This window comes from Leuciscus leuciscus (assembly GCF_965113295.1).
Source record: "Leuciscus leuciscus genome assembly, chromosome: 10".
Classification (NCBI taxonomy): domain Eukaryota; kingdom Metazoa; phylum Chordata; class Actinopteri; order Cypriniformes; family Leuciscidae; genus Leuciscus; species Leuciscus leuciscus.
Window position 1 is genome coordinate 34,534,299 of NC_138734.1, and position 21,492 is coordinate 34,555,790.

The 21,492-nt window shown below is 38.3% G+C and overlaps 1 long non-coding RNA gene across 1 annotated transcript in view; it reads left to right on the forward strand.

Annotated features, from left to right (window-relative positions):
• Window positions 1-21,492, forward strand: part of LOC309507584 — a 116,427-nt gene that overhangs the window by 19,006 nt on the left and 75,929 nt on the right. Inside the window, exon 2 of the long non-coding RNA XR_014209195.1 lies at window positions 4,153-4,252. This is a non-coding gene — a long non-coding RNA (uncharacterized lncRNA). The remainder of the gene's footprint in view (window positions 1-4,152; window positions 4,253-21,492) is intronic.

Sequence of the window (21,492 nt, forward strand, 5' to 3'; positions counted from 1 at the left end):
ATTTTGCAAGCTGAATTTAAAATCTGAGGGTTCAATTTTGAATTGGCATGATGCTTATGCTGTGATGGATAATATTTTATATAGCCTACTTATTCAAATATGGCATGAGTTGACATTCTATCTTTTCTTTGCTCACTTTTAAGTTGTTTTCCCTAATATTTGCAATATTTTAGCTTTCAAGAGCAAACTGAACGTACCATAGTAAACAAATCTTCATCTGTAAACAAAACAGGTCCTCCAAGTGTCTGAAGCACAGCATCCAATCAGTGAGTCTACGTGACACAGATGAGCGAAAACATAAATATTATACCTGCATACACACCAGCATTACAACACTGCACTGACAGACATGACTTCCACAGGTCCAAATCTTTGCAGTGTGAAACATTATAATATCTTATATATCATGTTATACACATCATTATAACACATGCATAGAAAATAGAATTTTTATTATATATTTTGTATAACATATAATGAAACAAAATAGTATATAAAAAGTACAGAGAACAGTGGACTTGGGAAAATAATTGGGGAAAAAACACGTCTTGCTAGTCTTTAGATGAATTAATTACATTGGCAATTTATTTACATGTATGATATACTGTATTTTCAGACCTGTACAATTTTGCATTGATATAAAGCGCTCGTTCTGTGACACCTACAATTCAAAGCAAATGCACACACTGAAAATATAAATACAGTGTGCAGAAAAACATAATATTTTCTCAGTTGCATTTACTGTTATAAAAATACTTAAAGACTTGCATATAAATCCAGTGTGACAGCAGTTCTCTTTCACCACAGACTGAGAGCCATTAGAGACATCTTTGTATATGCCAAAGTGCCAAAGGCCTTCATCCATATCTAAGCATCAGTTTAGAGAAGCCAACATGACATGAATGATTCCAGATAAAAGAGATTAAAGAAAGGTTCGTCGTTTTCCATACAGTCTCACTGACAGAGACACGAGGCACGGTGACCTTCTGAATCTAATTTACAAACATAAAAGATATTGCACTGCCACTGAAGTATCAAAGGACTCTGAGAGAGCGGGAAAAGTGTTTGACTGCTCAATGCAGAAAAAATGCTTGACTGCTCAATGGTTCTCAGCGAGCATGACGTGTCAAGGTTGAAAATGATGAAGAATATGAAGGCAGGGATTAGATGGGAAATTGTTCCTCAATTTACAGACTGCTAGTGATACATGTCATGCCCACATCCACGTGGCAGCAGGGGAACTGGGAGAGAAGGAGGAGAAGGGTCTTTGATGGTCACGCAATTTCAGATTTTTATTTGCCTGTGAGTGCAAAACCCAAAAGCCCTCAAATTACCTCATTCTCTCCCTTCAATGACTAAAGGAATCAAAAATATCTGGAGTGATGACATTTATTCTCTTTATAAGGGGCTTTAGAAACTCAGGATGTTCAGTTTTTAAAACAGCGACTATGGGATTGTTTTCATTTCCTCAAACCCTGAGCAGGGCTCATGACCCCAAAGGAAAAAAGCGGGCACCCTCACCAGTGTACTTTAAAAAATAAATAAAGCTGATAAAAGGCAGACCCAGGGTTGAATTAATCCATTAAATCATGCTATGTGCCCCTCTTCTTGCAACATTCTGACACAATATTTTCATAAGACCGACCAAGAAGTAAGTAGACTATAAACGGTTATTCATAAACGAACAGAAACACTTTACACAGTTTTTACATGGTTCTTCTGAATTAGAGCTATTACGCGTAAAAAAAAACCCCCACCATAAACATGACATAAAAATCGGTTGAAGTGTAAATAAAAAAAGAAACCTGGATGGAAATTGCACAGTGCTGGTTTAATAGCCCTGCCCATCAAACAGAGTCAAGCCTGCAGTGATCTCCGTGAGTGCTTGACACCTGTGACGCATGTGCCACTTTTGTTTATGCAGAGATGGCAGAATAAACATGTGTCCTCCCTGGAGACGTATGGTAAATTTACCTCCCCCCCCCCCCAACGCTAGGCCGAAACATCAACATTAATCTTTCTCTCAATGAGACAGAGAGTACATTTGTAGACATAAGGCCAGTCGAGTTAGCCAAGACAAACCTCTCATATCCTAAAAATGCCAAGAGCCCAGCTCTTATGCCAAAAACCACAGCAGGCCTTAGGTGGTTGGAGAAATCTTTCCAATGAAAATGTTTACATGAAGAAAACCCTTTTTTTCTTCCGTATAAAGTCGAGTTCGGGCAAAAGCCACACTGACACACATTGTGAGGGTCATAAGTATAGCAACCTGCTGACAAACATGCTGTAGACTGAAAGTGAGGCCATCTTTAGCAGAGAACCTCAGTGCATTCATTTCACTCACGCTCTTGACTTACTTAATGGAAACATGTAATTTGTCTCTGTGTTTTTACTCTGCCACACACGTACAAATACATATGCTGAACATACTGGAACAGCCTCATTTCAGATAATTCAAACATTACACAGTCAACAAGACCTAACAGACCACATCTTAACCCCAAACAGTTCTTTCTGACAGACAAAACAGCCATTGTGGTTCTGTATCACATTCCTCACAGGGCCAGTAAAGACGTCCTTCACAGGGAAGCCAAACGATGCAGTCTAAGGAATGTATTCATGATGATAAAATTCATTGTGATGATGAAATTCATAATATAGTGAAGATGTAAGAATGTTGCTGTGAAACAATCAGTATTGTGTGTCCTTTATGACCATTTTGTATAAAAAAACAAACAAGAACATTTCTATGGAAATTCTATGGCACAACAGTTTAAAAAATTTGTGGTCAGTTTGATTCGGTTTTTGGTAAGTACAGTGAAGTTTTTGAAAGAAGATTTATATGTTTATGTTTATCAAGGCAGGGTTTTATATTTTATTATATTTATTCCTGAGATGGTAAAGCTGAATTTTTATATAGTATTTAGTGTCACATGATCCCACATGAAATCATTATAATATGCTGATTTGGTGCTCACATTTACTATTGTTATCACTGTTGAAAATGGCTGTGCTGATTAATTTTGCTGTGGACACTGATCATTTTTTTCAGGATTCTTTAATGATTAGAAAGTTCAAAAGAACAGTATTTCTTTGAAATATCTTTTTTTCTACATAAATGTCTTTACGATCACTTTCGATCAATTTAAAGCATTCTATCGGAATAAAAGTACTAATTTCTTTTTTAAAAATCAGCTAAAAGTTTATTTTGTCAACATTTAGGAGTAAGCTAGCCAATAACATCAACTAAAAGCCACAAAAACTCCTTTCTCGGCTGCAATTTAAAGTAAAAAAAAGTTGAAGATACAATATCACATAGTAAGCAGACAAATCAACAAAGGCTAAAGATTTTGTCCACTAAGTGCAAATAGTGCAAATAGCAATAGCTGCTATTTACACCAAGTTTAAATAGAAATAGATTCTATTCATACTAAGTGAAAATAGCAGCATTTTCTTAGCGATATACTATTTTTAAGAGAAAATAGCGATATATTCTGTATTGTATTTTCTTTGCAATAGGCTGAGTATAGCAGTTAGATGCTATTTACACAAAAAGAGTGGCAGATACTATTTGCACCTCAGTGTTGTTTGTACATTAAACGGTATAATAATAACACAGAGTGTAAATGATTATGTTTATCAAAATGATTAAATGGATGACGCCATGACAATAAAGTCCTCCCTACACATGCCCCTAACTTTAAACACTTTATTATTAAACACACGTTAGACACTTTTTCCAGTTTCAAATATTTTTCACATTTTTATTTAAAATAAATGCCTTTCTGATCTGATATGTGATGGGAAAAGGGAGTAGAGCAAGTTCGGCAAAAGACAGATTCGAACTAGGGTCGAATCGCGTCAAAACTTTCTGCCACGCGCCTTAATAATGACTTCCTTAATTTTGTCTGGCCCAACCAGACGTCAGTGGGCGGAGTTAGTGTAAATAGCCTCGGCCAACAAGGCGGGCTATTTGCACTTAGTGTAAATAGACACCCCGAATAAGGTGCCAGATAATATATGATTTTCACTACAATTGAAGTGTGCTATTTGTTCCACATCCAGCCAGCCAACCAAATACAGTCACTTTATTTGCTTACACAGGCCAAAGTTTGTTTCTTCCCCTGTGTGTGCCTGTGTGTTTATGTGTAGATTGTGTTTTGCCTGGGGCTCAGCCATGTCTGGACCTGCGTACAGAAGGGAGCTGCCACAATAATGAAGAGCTCTATGGAGGTGACAGAACGGGTAGCAGGTATGCCGTTGAACTCAGCCCATACCATCTGATCAACTGTGCTCTCTGTCACACACGTAGACAAACGTGTACACTTTCACACACACCTACTGCACAGGCATATTTATAGTGCACTGACAGAGCTGCAGACAGATGTCACCTTCAAGCAACAATCTCCAGGGGGAAAAAAAACAGCGTGTGCACAAATACAGCTCACCGGAAAACTGCAGATTGTGCAGACAACAAACAAATCAGAACATGAGAACTAAATCAAGCCACATTTAATTCAGCTTGATTGTACCTGGTTGGCTCAGATAAACATGCATGCATGCTTTAAGGCCAGCGGTTCTCTCTCCAGTGAGAGATTTTTTTTTGTCTATAATGTATGAGTGACCGGGGACAGTGGTTGAGCTGTCAGGCCTAATAAGCTGAAGGTTGACATTTATCTTCCCACACAGGAGAAGGGCTCTGGAAGTGATTTTCACTAAAGGCCCCATATACTCACGGCAAAGTTCTTTTTCGTTCTTCGTTTAGGGGTAAAACGAAGTTCGAAATACGTGAGCAGCAATATACTGTTAGCGAACATCTGACGCCACCCACACAGCCGAGAGTGACATTTAGATGAATATGTAAATATGTGCTGCATGCTTTCCTCACAATAACAAAATAAACACAACAAAACTGAGTAAACAGCAAGCATATTAATAAAGCATAAGAAAAGCATCTGAATGGCAATGTTTGTTTTTCAAATGTCTTATGTCTTGTTTTCACAAGCTCTGCAATTCGGCACTCAGGTAAATTCACGACACGGTTGTTTATTGGCTATTGCACTTCATACAATAGATTGCTTAAAATCAAGAAGCTTTACTATATTTAACATGAAAAACAGTGTCAGTGTCTCGTTTCATTAGAAGTACAACTTCATTTTCTACTATAAAGCAGCTCTCAGTCAACGGACTTGAACAGGAGAAATGAAGCGGAGAAGATTTCTATGTGAAAGAAGGCGGAGCCTCAGCACACACCTACTTAGTACATAATAGCCACGGACCAATGGTAGTACAAAGGTGTTTACCAGCCGAAGCGAACTTTTCCAGAAAGTTTCAAACTCCCAAAAAGAACTCCAAAAGAAGTGTTGTCCAAAAGACCTGATTTTGTTTGAAATGATGTTACATCGTTTTACGATTTCTCTTCGTAAATTGTATATCGGGGCCATAACTCCTTTGTTGTTGTGTCATTTATTATTATATATATCACAGACTTTTTCTCGCACATTTGAGAAAAAAATGAAGCAAAAAAAAAGAGTCAGAATTGCAAGACATTAACTCAGAGTTTATAAATTGTAACTGAGATTGAAACAAAGGGGACATTTTTTTTAATTCCGAGGTGAAAACAACAGCAAAAAACTGAATTACAAGATGTAAACTCTAGTTTATGAGTTTATAGCTTCTAGTTGTGCGATATAAACTCGCAATTGTGAGATAAAAAGTTGATTACTTTCCATTTTTTTGTATTCCATGGCAGACACACACACACAAAACAGAACAGTGAAATTTCGCGAATTGCGAAATGTAAACTTATAATTCTGAGAAAAAAGTCATAATTGCGAGATGTAAACTTTGCGATTAAACTTTGAAATTTGCGATTCCTTTTTTGATACCATGGTGGACACACACACACACTAACACACACACACACACACACACACACACACACACACACACACACACACACACACACAAACACAAACAAACAAACATAACTGCTAAATGTAAACTCAGAATTCAGAGAAAAAAGAAGAATGGCTAGAATTGTGAGATAAAAAGTTGTGATTGCTTTTAATTAAACAAGCTTCCATAGTTGCTCCTCTAAGCAGAACCCTGCAGTACAGTGATAAAGAGGAATGGAGCCGGAGTGAGAGAGATATGAAAACAGTGAGAGAGAGAGAGAGAGAGAGAGAGAAAGGGGAGGGCCGCACTTCTCGCCCTTGAAGCAGAAACACCCCTTTATAGACATGACATGGTGTCGTAATACATCAATACTAAAACGCGGCACCGCAGTGCAACAGCCGCCAACCACCCCTCCAGATCCTTAATAATTCATACTGACGGTAATGCAGCGGGACAAAAGATGTCATCCTTTCTCATTTGATGTCATCAATAAGAAATGGCATTCAATCCTACTTTATGTCTTTACAGGGAATATTCAGTAAACAAAGCTTGACAGTCGGTGACAAGGGGAATTTGGATCGAAAATCATCTCTGGTTGTCGTGTATTGAACAGAACCGTACAAAACTGCACAAAAGCAAACAACAAGTAAAAAGAATAGTGCAATCCCACTGCAGATCACAGGGTTCTAATTGTGTGTGTCTAATGTGCAGTAGGCAACTGTGTTCATCTGCCCACATAACTGCAGGCTGGGAGCGAGACGAAATGTGACCCTGCCATTCTCAATGTGTTGACAGTGCTTTAATTCAACATGATACCAGACACCCGCAGTCTGCCCTGGCCTGCTAGAACGGCTGCTAGTTTTATACTCTCAGAGGCACTTAAAATACACAAACACTGCTCAGGACCACAAGGGAGGGGGGGCGAAAAAACGCTTAGCTCTGAAGCTACTTACATATTCGCATGTTGGCATTTCCAGGAAGTTTGTAATATCGAGTGTTGCCTTTTTATATGCGGTCGCATGCCAAAGTGGAACGGAGTCATTGTGAAGCTGAAACAGTAAAGCAAACATTTAGAACTGCAAGCTAGAAACAGCGTTGACATGTCCGACATGTGACCTGCCACTACAAATATTTAGGTTTTTGCTCTAATTATTAAGTCACATTATATTAATTGAGAGTCGAAGTAGAATATATGTACTTTTAAGAAAAATAGTTTTTTTAATTATACTTTTAAAAACACTTTACATTAAGGATTGTTAACATTAGTTAATGCACTATGTCTCATGAACCAGTTTGGTTTTTATTTGTTTATCTAGGCTAATACTACTTTATATGCTATTGTTCTTAGGCGCGCCGAAAGAACACCATAGACACAGTACAATCAACATTGGAAAATCTCACAGTAAAACAAGCAGCTGTGAGAAATATGATACACTGCCAGATGAGAAGTTTATCAGTATGTATCATCATTTTACTCTTTTAAGTCATTTTATAACTGTATCATCTTTATATCTCTTTTGATTCCTTTTATAACTGTTTTATTTTCCAGTATGTTTTTTTAAATTTCATAATTATTTCATAATTAATGAAATCTGCTAAGCATTTTATTAATTAATTTATACTTAATTATAAACTTTTTTTTTAAATGCATTATATACACTCTTATGCTCACCAAATCTGCATTTATTTGATAAAAAATACAGTAATATTGTGAAATATTATTACAAAATAAAATAAACTGTTTTCTAATTTAATATATTTTAAAATTTATTAATATATTTTACAATTATTTTAAAATGTGTAATAGCAAGACTGAATCTTTATAAAAAAAGAAACTTAACATTTTGAACTGTAGTGAAGAATTTAACATTAATCACGATTAATAATGCTCTACAAGCAGCACCTATAGTATACACTTTTACTTATGCATTGCAATAATTTATATTTAATCTAAAATCTGTTGACAAAACAGGTCTATGCAATCGTTTTTGCGTCAACTACCTATATATAAAGGGTGCAGGCATGTTCCTGCCAATGCAGGCTTCTTTTACAGTTCACACAGGCAGGCAGAGCAGACACACAATCCCTCGCTGATGGCCAGCACTGACTTCAGCTGCTCAGAGCCCTCTGCTATCACACACAGAGAGAGGGAGAGGAGAAGAGGTGACAACAGTGCCCTGCTGTGAAAGACAAGGACTCCCCATGTACCCTGAGAGCTTGGTTTTCAGCACCCTCAAGCCCAGCCCCTTCGTCCTCATGCCACCCTCTACAGCTCAGCAAGAGTCGATTATACTCATGCGATGGCAGAGATGAGCAGAGATGAGCAGATAGTGCTTAGGACTGTCTCCAGATGGGCCAACAAACGGTGCTGTATAGTTTACTATAGTATTCGCTTTGATCATCCTGACCATGTCAACTTCAGAAAGTGAATGTGGTGAATCATGACACTGATAAGGCAAATGACACATGAACAGATTGTTCATTTTTGGATATACGATCGCTATTTTTTTTACTCGCCCTCAAATCTGTATGAGTATTTATAGAGTGAAACAGTCAGTAAAAACATTCATTTTCTCCATAGGGAAACTTTAAAGACAAACCTATTGTGAGCTCGGAGGTTGTTAATTGATGGTGTATGCTTATGCTGTAGCCATCTGTTCACATTATTTCAACTTATTTTTTTAAATAATCATATTTAACAGAGGAATGTGGGGTGAAAAATTACATTAACCAATATGTTGTACAGAAATATTCACCAGTCAGAGAGTAATGGGCAAGCAAATCGCACCAAAAGAGCTCTGTAGGGAATATTCATTCCCATCAAGCACTGTGAATGATGTAATTAAGTCGGTGTCTAATGCTTTAATATTTGTAAATATATGCATATTTTGCAATAAACTTAAAATGTACTGTTTATAGATATAAATCAACAACTTTAGCTTAAATGAACAGTTTTATATTTCACCATAGTTTTTAATTTGGTTATATAATTTACAACGCTTCATGGGATTGTAGTTCTTTCCCTCACTAAAGCCGTTAAGTACACAGTCTTGTACGTGTCTTTTTGTCCGATTTGCAAATAGTTCAAGTACAATTTACTTGGATGTTTAAGTCATTTCAACTTAAATCACATTAAATTGACTTAAAAACATGAGTTGAATCTTGTATAACTTATAAAAAAAATTGGAAATTTGTATTTGAAACTTTACATGAAACTTATTTTGATGAGTTACATTATTCAAAACATATGTTGTCATGACTTATTGATCATATAATTCTTTACAGTGTTGAATTAAATCAAAGTTTGTAATGTTATAATTCACCTAATAGCTGGTTGGCTTGGTTCATATCTTATAAAAAGATACACAAAAAAAAAAAAAATTGAGAAAATGAATTGAAAAACTATGCCACTGAAAAAAGAACAACAACATGGACACTAAAAAATCCAAAGTGGACGGAAACTAATGCACTCTATTCTACGCAACAAAAAAGCAGTAATGACGAAATTGGAATGGGATGGACATTGCTAATAATATTTTACTTCAAGGTGAGTGATCATCATTCATTGTCGTTCCCCTCCAATTAAACCTCTCTAAACGTGCAACTCACAATCAGAAAATAAAATCAGCATGCACATCATTATGCGCCACATTTATACTAATGGAGTTCAAAGTTCTCTGACCTTCTCTTAACACTTACGTAACTGGATATCAAAATCAGTTGCATGACACCTCGGCTAATATTTTTTACCTATAAATACCCTCCTTAGCCCACACAGCAGATGCAAATATAGCCATTGCCGGGAAAATTGCGCAATCTCACTGGAAAGTTCAGCCCATTAATTAGTGTGTAGTGAAGTCTAGCTCTTTTAGATGCCGTGTGCTCTGACAGAACCGCAGCCCACATGCTGACACGCTATGATGATTTCACATCAACACATTTACGGTCGTGCTGCCCTCCCGAACACGAGATTGAGTGGGCAGGGTCATTAGAACAGACCACAACAGATAGAAATAACAGGCCGGAGTGTGTGTGTGAGTGCAGGACCTCTATCCACAGGAGGCTGACCTTACTCCTAAATGAAAGGAAAAAGAACGCACTGTGACAGTGCAGGACAGAGATCCAGTTTCAGGAAAAAATCTGCTTGCATCTGTCAGAATAGAAGGCAGCTGAAGGGGACTGCATCCAGCATGAAAACAAGATTCCCATTACAATGCATAGCATTTAGAGAGCGGACCAGTGAATGGCCTCTCAGTAATCCTGGCCCACTCTCTGCAAAGCACTCTCATTAGTATCAAGGGACTCAATATTTGCAACCCTAGTTTAATGCTGTTTATATTTACACTTACAACGTGGACGGCTGCCAATTCACGCGACGGACCATTTCATCTGGCTCGATTTTCTCTGCTTTTTTAAACTCTACATTCACGTGGCATTAAACACTCGTAATAATCTGTCTAAAGCAAGCTATTTACAGAGAGGAGGGGTACATTACAATAATGCACTGAAAGTTTAGCTAGAATACACTCTCCTGTGGAGTTTTAAAATATACTCGCCATAAAATGACACAGAAAGTGAATTAGGGTGAAAATTCTTTTACTTGCCTGATCCAAAACTTTATGCATTTTTAAAGGATGTTTAAGTTTTTTGGCCCAAAGCACCATGTGAATATGAAATCCACACTGGATTTTCACTGTTTTTTTTTTTTTATGTTTGAAGGTAATGTCCATAAACTTAACAGAAGAATGTTTTTCTATAGATTTTTTTTTTCTTACAGTGAAAGTCAGCGGCATCCGAAACATAATTTTACATTCAACAGAAAAAAGAAAGTCATGCAGGTTTTTGTAATTGTAATTTTTTGGGTGATCTCTTTAACTAAAGAGGTAAACAGCTATGCATGATCATAATCTGGGGTGCACATACATTTTTTGGTCTGGTTCTCAAGAGAGCACCTGGAGATGATGCTTGGTACTCACACTTTACGTGGCACACTTATTCTACAAGCTGCCTAAATGTATAATAACACTTTGTTCACTGTAGAAATTAAATATAGGTTCATCTTTGTAAAAGCTGTATTTTTTTTTTATTTTGTTAACATTAATGACATAGACAACAGCATCAATATTAGGCTGCTGTCACTTTAAGACAGACACATGTACTGACACACATCCAGTTTCTTACTCAACTGTTCAGTGTTCACTTATTAATGACATAACCGAGAGAATACTTGCTGAAACGGGTGTTTTGACATAATTTTGTGTGTATGTGTCCATTCAAGTGCAAGAAAACGCAGGAATCAATTGAGCGTTCGAGCGCTGTCTGAAAACGCTTCTCTCTCTCTCACTCTCTGTGTGTGCAGAGTCCAGATTTTCACCTCTTCTTCCTCGTTTAAAATCATTTGGATGTGTAAATTGACAAGAAAAAACACGTCCAAATGATAAACTTTCACTCTATGATGGTTAAATTTAGCAGTTAATCCGCGAATCACATGCGTGCCGAACCGTGGGGCCCTGGTCCGTACGGATCACGGTTCAATTGCGATCCGTTGCACCCCAAATAATTAATGAACACACTCATCATCATGATTGCTATCTAACCAGAGATGGAGAAAAATCCTACTCCAGTAAGTAAACGTGTCCCTGTCCCCAAAAATGTTGGCACTCAAAAGCGCTTCACACGTTTTCTGCTGCGCACCAGTTATGTGCACCCCTGATCATAATTGCAATAAGACCTGCTCGCTGCAGATGGAAAAGTTTGAACAACTTATCTCTCTAATGGAAGAGATTGACCATAAAGTCGCTCTCATTTATATATCATGCAATGTGAAAAAGAAAAACAAATGTATACATGCACTCGGAATCCATTTCCACTAACCAGGCCGGCCCCTCCCATAGCCGTATATGAAAGCAATACCCTTCGTCTCTTTATCTGCTAATGTGTCTTCCACCCCTGGGGCCTAAACAGTGGGCCATGCGTATCAGATAAAGCCAGATAAATGGACCAGGCAGACGGATGGCACCAGGTAGGCAGCCGGCTTTTACAGAGTGCCGCTGCAGGCCACAAACCAGGGCTGTAGGTTGTGATGAGGTCTAATCCTCAATGAATGCAGTATGGACTGAGTCTAAGCAGCATGTGTGGTAATCTCCTCCAGTCTCTCACAGCTACTGCCAACCTCACTCTTTGTAGTGGGTGCCAACCTGGGTGGTGAGGGGAGCTCAGAGACACTATTAAGCAGGGATGGCATCTGGGAGCTGCTCATTCCAGCACTGAGCTCCAAAGCCCAGATTTTAGCCGAGAAATAAAGGGAACGCGGGGACGGAAAAGGGGGAGAAAGTGTCTTTTGGGCTTATTTTCGGCTTAAGTAAACAGCTTGAGTGTCATTAACATCTTACATTTGCAACAACAAATAAGATGTGGACTTGGCGTAAGGGCTTTGCGACAGGATGCGTGACGAGATTGAGTTTCTTACACAACAAATCAACAAAATCCTGATTAACAAATGCACTTCAGTCACTGGTGATCTTCCAACCTGAGATCAAATCAGGCCTTGAAAAGTCTACAGCAAATCTAATTAGTTTCTCCCTCTGATCCAAAAACATAATCAGCCTATAAACGCTCTCCTCTACGCGGTGGACTTAAGTGCAGCGGGCTGCGGGAGAGATGAGTGCGATTTCTCTCTTCCTGCACGCGGTGGTTAAATTATAGACGAGGAGCCCATGAGAAAAGAGTCTACCCTTCCAATCTCCTCTTCCTTCTTTCCCTCCCACAGAATGAATTAACACCCTCCGCTGCCACCTCTGATTAAAAAAGCTCATTGGAGAGAGATTTGTAATCATTTGTCTATAATGAATTCTTAGAACCCTCACCCCCAATTCTCACCTGCCACAGCCTGCAGACACACTCACAAAGGATATAGAGAGAGATGAGAAAAAAGTGAGAATAAGCTATGATATTACCATCCCTCGTATTTTTTAATATGAATTCTTGATACCACTTCTTTTTTTTTTTTGCTCTTCCAGGCTTACAGCCTAGTTTTGTTTTGAGATGGTCTTTTTTTAATGAAATTTCACATTCATAAGATAAAAAAAATGATGTACAACCAGACAATTAATAATGTGTAGTGATGTGTAATATGCAAATTATATACAAATTAGGACTGTCAATTGTCAGCTGGATGTGTTTTCTCATTCAAAACCAGCTGGATGGAGTGCAACGGAATGAAACAGAATCTCGAAAAATGATTTTAAGTTGACAGTGTCTTAAATACGTATCGTTTATGGAGTGAAGCGGCAAAAAAGCAACAAGATGTAATGCAACAGCCAAAGACGTGTTCATAGACCAATAATAGTAATAAAAAGGCCTATAAATGTATCCTCTGACAGATTGACAAGTTGAATAGTGGACTGTTTTGGACTGTAAGCCAGTGATAGGCTTATGTTCAAAGATATGGAAATAAAACAACAATATACTGAAAGCAACAACACTTCACAATAAGGTTCTAAACTTATCATTAGTCAATGCAATAACAAATTTATAATGAAATAATATATGAACAAACTTGGCAATGAACAATATAATTTTTATAAATTAAAATGAACCTATGTGTGAATAATATCATTATAATTATACAACATTAATAACATATTATTATAACACATGAACAATTACAATTTTAAATCAACTGTCAGCCCCTAACACAAATCTTTCCAGTGCTTCAGAATGTGTTAACGTCCACTGTGGTTAGCACTTACTCCAAAAGTAATGCGAATATTACATCTTTTCCCACATATCTCAGTTTTCATTCATTTAAAAATAGCTCCCAATTGTGGCACATTACTCACGGGTGCATATATCATGGTTTGAAATGCAATCCAAATTTGTCTTTATTAATAACCTTAATATATCAGTGGAATGCAGAGTGTGATGGATTAAAGGGCCCATATATCCCATGCAGAGCTGATTAATTTGTGCTCTGGAGGTTCCCGCAGCTCTCTTGCCCTCCTAATGAATGTGCACAGCCAGCATGGACACGGTTGCCTCCGTGACCTTTCTGTTTGAGTGCCAGGCCATCTGTCTCCCTGTGTGCACACGTTCTGCACACGCTCCTAACCTCAACTGGACGAAGGCAGAGCGTCGAAGGCGTCACCCTTACTTATTTCTCAAATATGATTTTAAAGTCACCTTTATTTATATAGCGCTTTATAGCAGAAACTTTGAGCCGAGTTTCATGCAGGTGTAATAGAAGAAAACCTCAAGAATCATGGTTTTCACACCTAAGGGATTCACTGTCAAGGTGCTTGACGTCAAAGCAAATTCAATTACTTATACCAACCTGCTTTTATTAATGCAAGCCAGATGTGAGTGTTTAATATTGCGCTTTGCTTTTTTATTATACACAGCCACCTTCAGGACATGATATCACACGCGGCAAAGCTCTTTAGTCCCGAATCTGTTCAAGTAATAGATTTAAAATGATACCTTCTGATATGTCAGGTTTCATTTTGACTTTGTGGCGTATTCGCATATGTCAAGCATGAAATCTGCCAAGGCAGTATGATCTGTAAGCCACAGTCTCATGTCTCAGCCTTAATAAAAATGACACATTGGCTGTTTATGATAAGAGAGACTGAGAGGGTATTACCGCTTCCCGTTGAGCGACGTGCCATAATGGTGACTGGTGGCAGTGGCGAGGTGGCATGGGGGAGGGAGGCAGACAGGTGGCGCACATTTGGGTGTGATAAATCTGCTCTTCTTCGGCAGGGAGCAGCCTCGGCTCGGAGCTGCTGGAAATGTCAGCTAATGTGAGTCTCACTCAGGAGGTTAGGCAAGAAAGCACTCTCAGGGGAGACGCGAGTAGTCAGGGAAGAAAGAGAGAATGGAGACAAGGAGAGTGGGCTCCCCAGGGGGCCTGGCAGGTAGTCTGTCTGCTGGGCAACTTTCCGCCTGAGGTAAAATAATATGGTTTGCAGGAAAGGTGACACTGTCCTCCATTGCTCTGTTGTTTCTACTCTAATGATGCACCTGTATCTATGAGAGATACGGGGCTCAAGGGACCACTGATCATCAGACATGGGCCCAGGTCATTGTTCACAATCCTTAACCTATGCTACTAGTTCGATTAATACAATATCTAACTAAAAAACTAATTCAATATATTATGCAATTCATATTATCTTTATGATGGCCATAGGACAACACTAAGATGGTTAAATGGCACATGCTGGCATTATATTTATAGATAGTTTGGCCAAATATGAAGTTTTAAAACATCACTTACTTCATTTAGTTCCAAACCTGTATGACATTCTTTCTTCTGGTGAACCACATTAACTTTCATTGTACTGACAAAGAGATTAGAAAAAATGTTCAGCATATCTTCTTTTAGTCATACAGGATGACAGAAATTTTTTTGGGTGAACTTTCCTCCTAAAAAGAAGTAATTGCTATATACTGCAAATCTTTATTATTATTATAATTATTAATGCCGTTTACATGTACAAAAGAAATAGAAAACAAAAACAAAACAAAGTAGTAATAATATGGCAATTTATACAACATACTTGCTCAGAGGTTTTAGGATCTAATTACCATTTCACCTTTGCAATATTTGAAATAATTTTTTAAGTGAAAAACATTTGGAGCTAGTTGCTAGTCTACACCGCAACTATCAGTTTGAAATTTACATGTGGATTCATGGAGCCCATTGCTGTGACATTTGATGTGTAAAATGATAAAATATCATGCTAGGAACAACAAACTAAAGCAGTTCTAAGCTAACATTTTAGTATATTTTACAATGAACTTTAGATAGCTGCTATCTGTCTTTTGTAGGTTTTAAATTTTAATTTGCACTCTTGAGCAATTCAACTCCAGTAAAGTTGATTCAAAGGTTTTCCTCCAAATTGTGACCTTGACTCCAGACAGAGTTAATAACAATAGTAATAATAATAATGTCAACATTGTTATCATATTTTTATATATATTTAATGTTTTTGAAATAAGTCTCTTAGGCTCACCGAAACTGCATTTATTTGATAAAAAAAGCTGTAAAACGGTATTGTGAAATAATATATATATATAAAAAAACTTTTCTCTTTCATATATATTTTTTAATTTATTCCTTTGATGGCAAAGCTGAATTTTCAGCATCATTACTCAAGTCTTCAGTGTCACATGATCCTTCAGAAAACATTATAAAATGCTGATTTGCTGCTCAATAAACATTTCTTATTATTACAAATAAGAGAGTTTTGTGGATTCTTTTATTAATAGAAAGACTCTTTTCAGGCACTAGTCTGATTATAACTTATGGCTGAGATATTATATAATAATAAAAACAGAATACAAGTCCTCAGAGGTTGCTCTGTGATTTATTGTGTAGTTGGTCTTTAGTCAGACCCTGCAGGTTTGATTACAAGTAAGATGCCAGACGTGAATCATTGGTACCATCCAATAAAACTTCGAGTATTCAACCACACACACACCAAGTTTTGTGCCTTGTGTGTAATCTCTTATCTCTCCCCAACAGCAACCTGCCATCATAATCAGCAGTTATAGCAGCCCATAATCTGCAGGGGGAGGCTGAACTGATCTGATGGCTATCACTACAAATCTCACTGCAAATCACTCAAATGACACAGAGAGCCACCGCACACCAAATCCACAAACCACCACTGAGAACAGTATTGCTCACAACCTATAAATACAGAAAACATACTTGAATAGTGTAGTACAGCGGAAGACACATAAAAATATCTACCCACCACAATTCATCTCTGTGAGCCAAGACTTGGACAGCCTAGACCAATATGTCATCCTAAATGGGTCTGTTGTTGGTCATTCGCTGTGCAGGATTTTCAGTTTGTGCCACACTGCTGATCAAAGACCAAACCCAGCAATAGATGCGCGGAGAGATCCAGATCTACTGCAATTGGCGTCCATTAGAGAGTGCTCGTGTGTGTGAGTGTGTGTAGACTTGAAACGAACCCCTAACTGTTTCTACCATTGTTTGAGAGTCATTACAGTGCATTGATGTTGGATAAGATTGGTTGATTGCAGATCCTTTGTCCTGCATTGTGCATATCATAAATAGGTTTTAAATTAAGCTGTCCTTGTGCCTGACTTGTATGTACTGTATATTTCTATTATTAATTTCAAAAGGAAAAGCTTTTGTAACCAAGATGCGGGGGATTGTGGGGTAAGTTGCAAGTAGGCCCATCAGAAGATAATAAAAACAAAGATTTTTTTTTTTATAATAATTTATAATGTATATATATATATATATATATATATATATATACACATATATGTATACACATATATATATATATATATATATATATATATATATATATATACACATACATATACATACATATATTTTTTAATTTTATTTATATATATACATTTATATATATATATATATATATATACATACATATACACACACACATATACATACACACACACATACATACATACATATATATATATATATATATATATATATACACACACAAATAATATAAACAGTGATATTAGAAACAATTTAGCTGCTTAATATTTTACCAGGATTCTTTGATTAATATAATGCTCAAAAGAACAGCATTTGTTGAATTTTTTTTTGAAATAGAAATATTTTTAAACAATGTAAATGTCTTTGTCACTTTTGATCAGTCTTACTGACTCCAAACTTTTGAACCAAACAATACTGTAATCACTCACTACTACTTATCTAAATCTAGAACCTTTCTTTAGCCAGTGTCTTTTAAGATGTGTAAACCATCCAAAATCGTTTTATATAGGTGTCGGATGATTGATGTTAGCGATGTCACCTCCAAAAGCCCCTGTGTGTGACAGACAGCAGTGGCGAAACCAAGCCTGAGCATCTTATCACCACATGGAGCTTGTGCAGTGAGTCGATCTGGTGCAGCTTCACATCCTCATTCATGTCTAAGCATCATAATGCGGGCTTACCGTACAACCAAACGCTTGTCATCCGTTTAGCCTCTTTTAACTGTAAAGCTCGCCTTGCTCCCCACCAAAGTCAAACCAAGCAGGCATTCATCAGCTCTTGAGGGAAAAAAAGAAAGACAGATAACATTTAAAGCCTTGCCAATTAGAATCACTTGCTTCATGTCAGTAGAATAATTTAATGATTCATTTATAGTTACATTTTCCACCTCCACGATAATGAGGCAGAATGCATTCCAACCTAATAATTTTACAAAACAGCACCAAACACATCCTGCTGCTTTCAAAAAGAGGATGGCAAAAGCGTTTCTGGCTTGTCACATCAATTACACACTGTCATCCTACTTCACGCCACGCACACAAAAAAAAAGAGGGTGAGGGGAGGAATGTGACAAGAAAAAACTGGAATCATTCCAATCATGCACAATTGTGTATTATATAAGATAAGCAGACCAATTATAATAAGTCATTACAATCACTGGCAAACAAAGCATTCAGTTGTCATGCTGCTTTTGTTGGGAGCTGTCAGTTTCCCCCTCTCTTTACGCATGGCTGACCATGCCTGGTGGACTGTAACCATGTGGCACTGATGGCCCCCAGTGCGCACACACACACACACTCACAGAGAGAGAAAGAAAGAGGTGGGGGATGCAAGCTTGATCTATTTTCACCAGCCTCGGGGTCTGTTTCACACCCCCTCTCAGCGCTGAGAACAGAACTAACATGTGGAGGTGAAACCAGAGACAGGCTGCCATTACTTGACCTCCTGCGCTCCCGAGCATCCTGTTAAGCTACAACACACACACATGTTAGAGGGAGGGGGAGGGGGGCACTGCCTGTGTAAACAAACCAGACAGGAGATGAGACGAGACAGAGAGAGTGTGCATGCCATTCCAGTAAATTAATAGATTAATTGTTTGCAATTAAACGATTTGTCTTAATTGAAAAATCATTGGTTGCTCGGTTGTGTGTGATCATTAGGAGTGCGTGACCGACCCCCAGCGCCCGGAGATCGGGGATAATGAGACTCAGGGAATGAAGTGCATGATGGGGCATGGGATAAGCAGAGTCAGCCTACCACACAAACACACACACTCTCACTCCCTCTCATCTGACCTCTCTCTGGAAATGAGCTCCACACTCCAAGCTCTCATGGGTAATCATATATGGAGCTGCCCATGATGACAGTTAATTTGAAACTATCTGGCTACTCTGCACGCTACCCCTTCCCTTCCCCTCCCCAGCCTGTCTGTCTGTCTATCCCTCGCTCTCTCTCGCCGCTGCTTCCTTTGTCTCTTTCCTGCTTCCCGTCTGTCTCTCCCTCCCGATGCTCCATTAGAGCCAGTTCTCCATGCTCCTGCAATCAAATTAATTCCCCACATTTTCCCGAGGAACCCCCATCGTTCTAGAGCTAATGTTTTTAATTCAATTGGAGCAATCCATATCCAGGCCCATTTCCTGTTTGGCTGTGCCAGCGAGCCCCTCCCTCGGGCGGCTTTAGAGAGTGCATCTGCGGAGTCTCGATAAAGGCGCACACGCATGGGCAACGCACCAACGAGCGCGTTAGACCGCCTGTCGTGTTCACGCCGCCTCATCTAGATAACAATGGAAAGCGCCACATTAAAATAAAAGTGAACACTCACACATACATGCGTGGATTTGGCTGGGCTTCCTTAATACTGTAGGGGAAATGCCGCAGTAGCCATTAATGTTTCACAACACATCTGTATCGCTGATAATTTTCGCCCCGTCTCATTGCCAAATAGATGAAGCGGGGGGTGGGGGGAGTCCGCGTCTGTTTTGAAGCCAGTAGCCATGTCTCTCAGTAGACACACTCTTCCCCATTCTCATGAATTAATCAGAGGATGCGGGTGTTTGTGTGTGTGTGTGTGAGTACAGGGTGGCCAGGATGATGCTGATATAATGAGTGGCGCAGGGACCGTGTCGGCGTGCAGACCATCATCCCCTCATGGCTCCTCAGCCCTACCCTCTCCCTATGGAGCATGGCCATGTTTGGCCTCTCATTAACTAGATAAATATATCCATCCCTTCACCTCCCCCTCCTTATTCTCTTTCTCCATTTCTGCCTTGATATTATCAGCGCTCTGATTAGCCGGCCTTAGCCCTGCGGGATCGCAGCAGGGTTACTAGCTGGGTGGCGCGCACAACCCAAACTGCACTTTCAATTCTCTCTGTCACGTAAAACAGTGGGACACTAACCAGAAGAGAAAGACCTGGGAAGCACAGTGGTGTCAGCAGGCTGTACACACATGCATTAACTCAATGCGCCCGGACAGACACACATGTACACACACACACACACACACACACACATACATGGCAAAGGCTGCGGGGGTTGCTGGTGATTATTGTGAGATTCAACTGGGCTTTCCAATAAGCAATTATCTCAGTCAGAACACATTTGAATTAGAGCTGCAGGACAGGGTAATTACTGAGGTCAGTAGATAAGGCTCTTGCTCTCTCTCTCTGGTCTCAGGTTGAGTCTATAGATAAATCCCTGCAATGCTAAAGCTACATTGATTTAAGAACCGCTACCGGCATTGATCCAAGATGGCTGAGGTGTCACCCAAGGGGGAACTGTTCTGCTCACCTAATGACACAATCAAGCTCAACAGACATGCACACACACACACTAACACACACCCACTGTGAAGCCAATGACCGATCAAAGCAGTGATCCGTCTCCGTCAGTATACATTTCAGATGTACATCTCAAGACACACTTCACCTCAGATATATAGCTTTTGACGCACAGTGTCAGTGCAGGTATTGATATAAGATGACAATTTTATCTTAAAGGGACGGTTCAATAAAAAATAAAAAATAAAATAAAAAAAGACAATTTTGTCAATTTACTCACCTTCATTTCTTTCAAAATCTACATGAATGTACTTCTTTGATCCACATTAATGATATTTATAGCAGAGCATCTAATATGCTCTAATTCATAAATGTAGCAGATTTTAAGTAAACAATGACAAAAAAAATGTATTTAGCTGTTTGTCATACAAACCAATCATATGGCTATATGATATACAGTATATAGTGTCATAAGATCCATTTATGCTACTTTTATGATTTTTTTTATGGTGCTTTTAGTCATTTTTGCAGCTTGAGAGACCATGGTCCCCATCCACTTTCACTGTATAGAAAAGCAGCAGCATAAACATTCATCAAAACTTCTCCTTTTGAGTTACATGTAAGAAAGAAAATCATACAGGTTTGAAACAACATGAGAAAATGATAAATTTGACTTTAGGCGAATTAACAAATGTATTAGTAAATTATTATGCATGTTTTTTTTATTTATTTATGTACCGTAAGTATATCTACAATAACCATGCAGTTATTATCCTGATACAGAGGGGTTTAAAAAAGTTAAGCTACAGCCTCGTATATATACATAACACAAAACATATCATAACATATCTAACAGAAGTAGCAAAATATATTTTCTTCTGTACACAAAAGTGTAACGAATTCTCGGAAAAAGAAAAATGTAGGGCGGGACTTGGTTCTATCCATCGGTTGTTGATTGGATGGAGACAGTTGTGAGCTACGAAATTAGAAAATAGATGAGGCGAATTTTCATTTCATGCC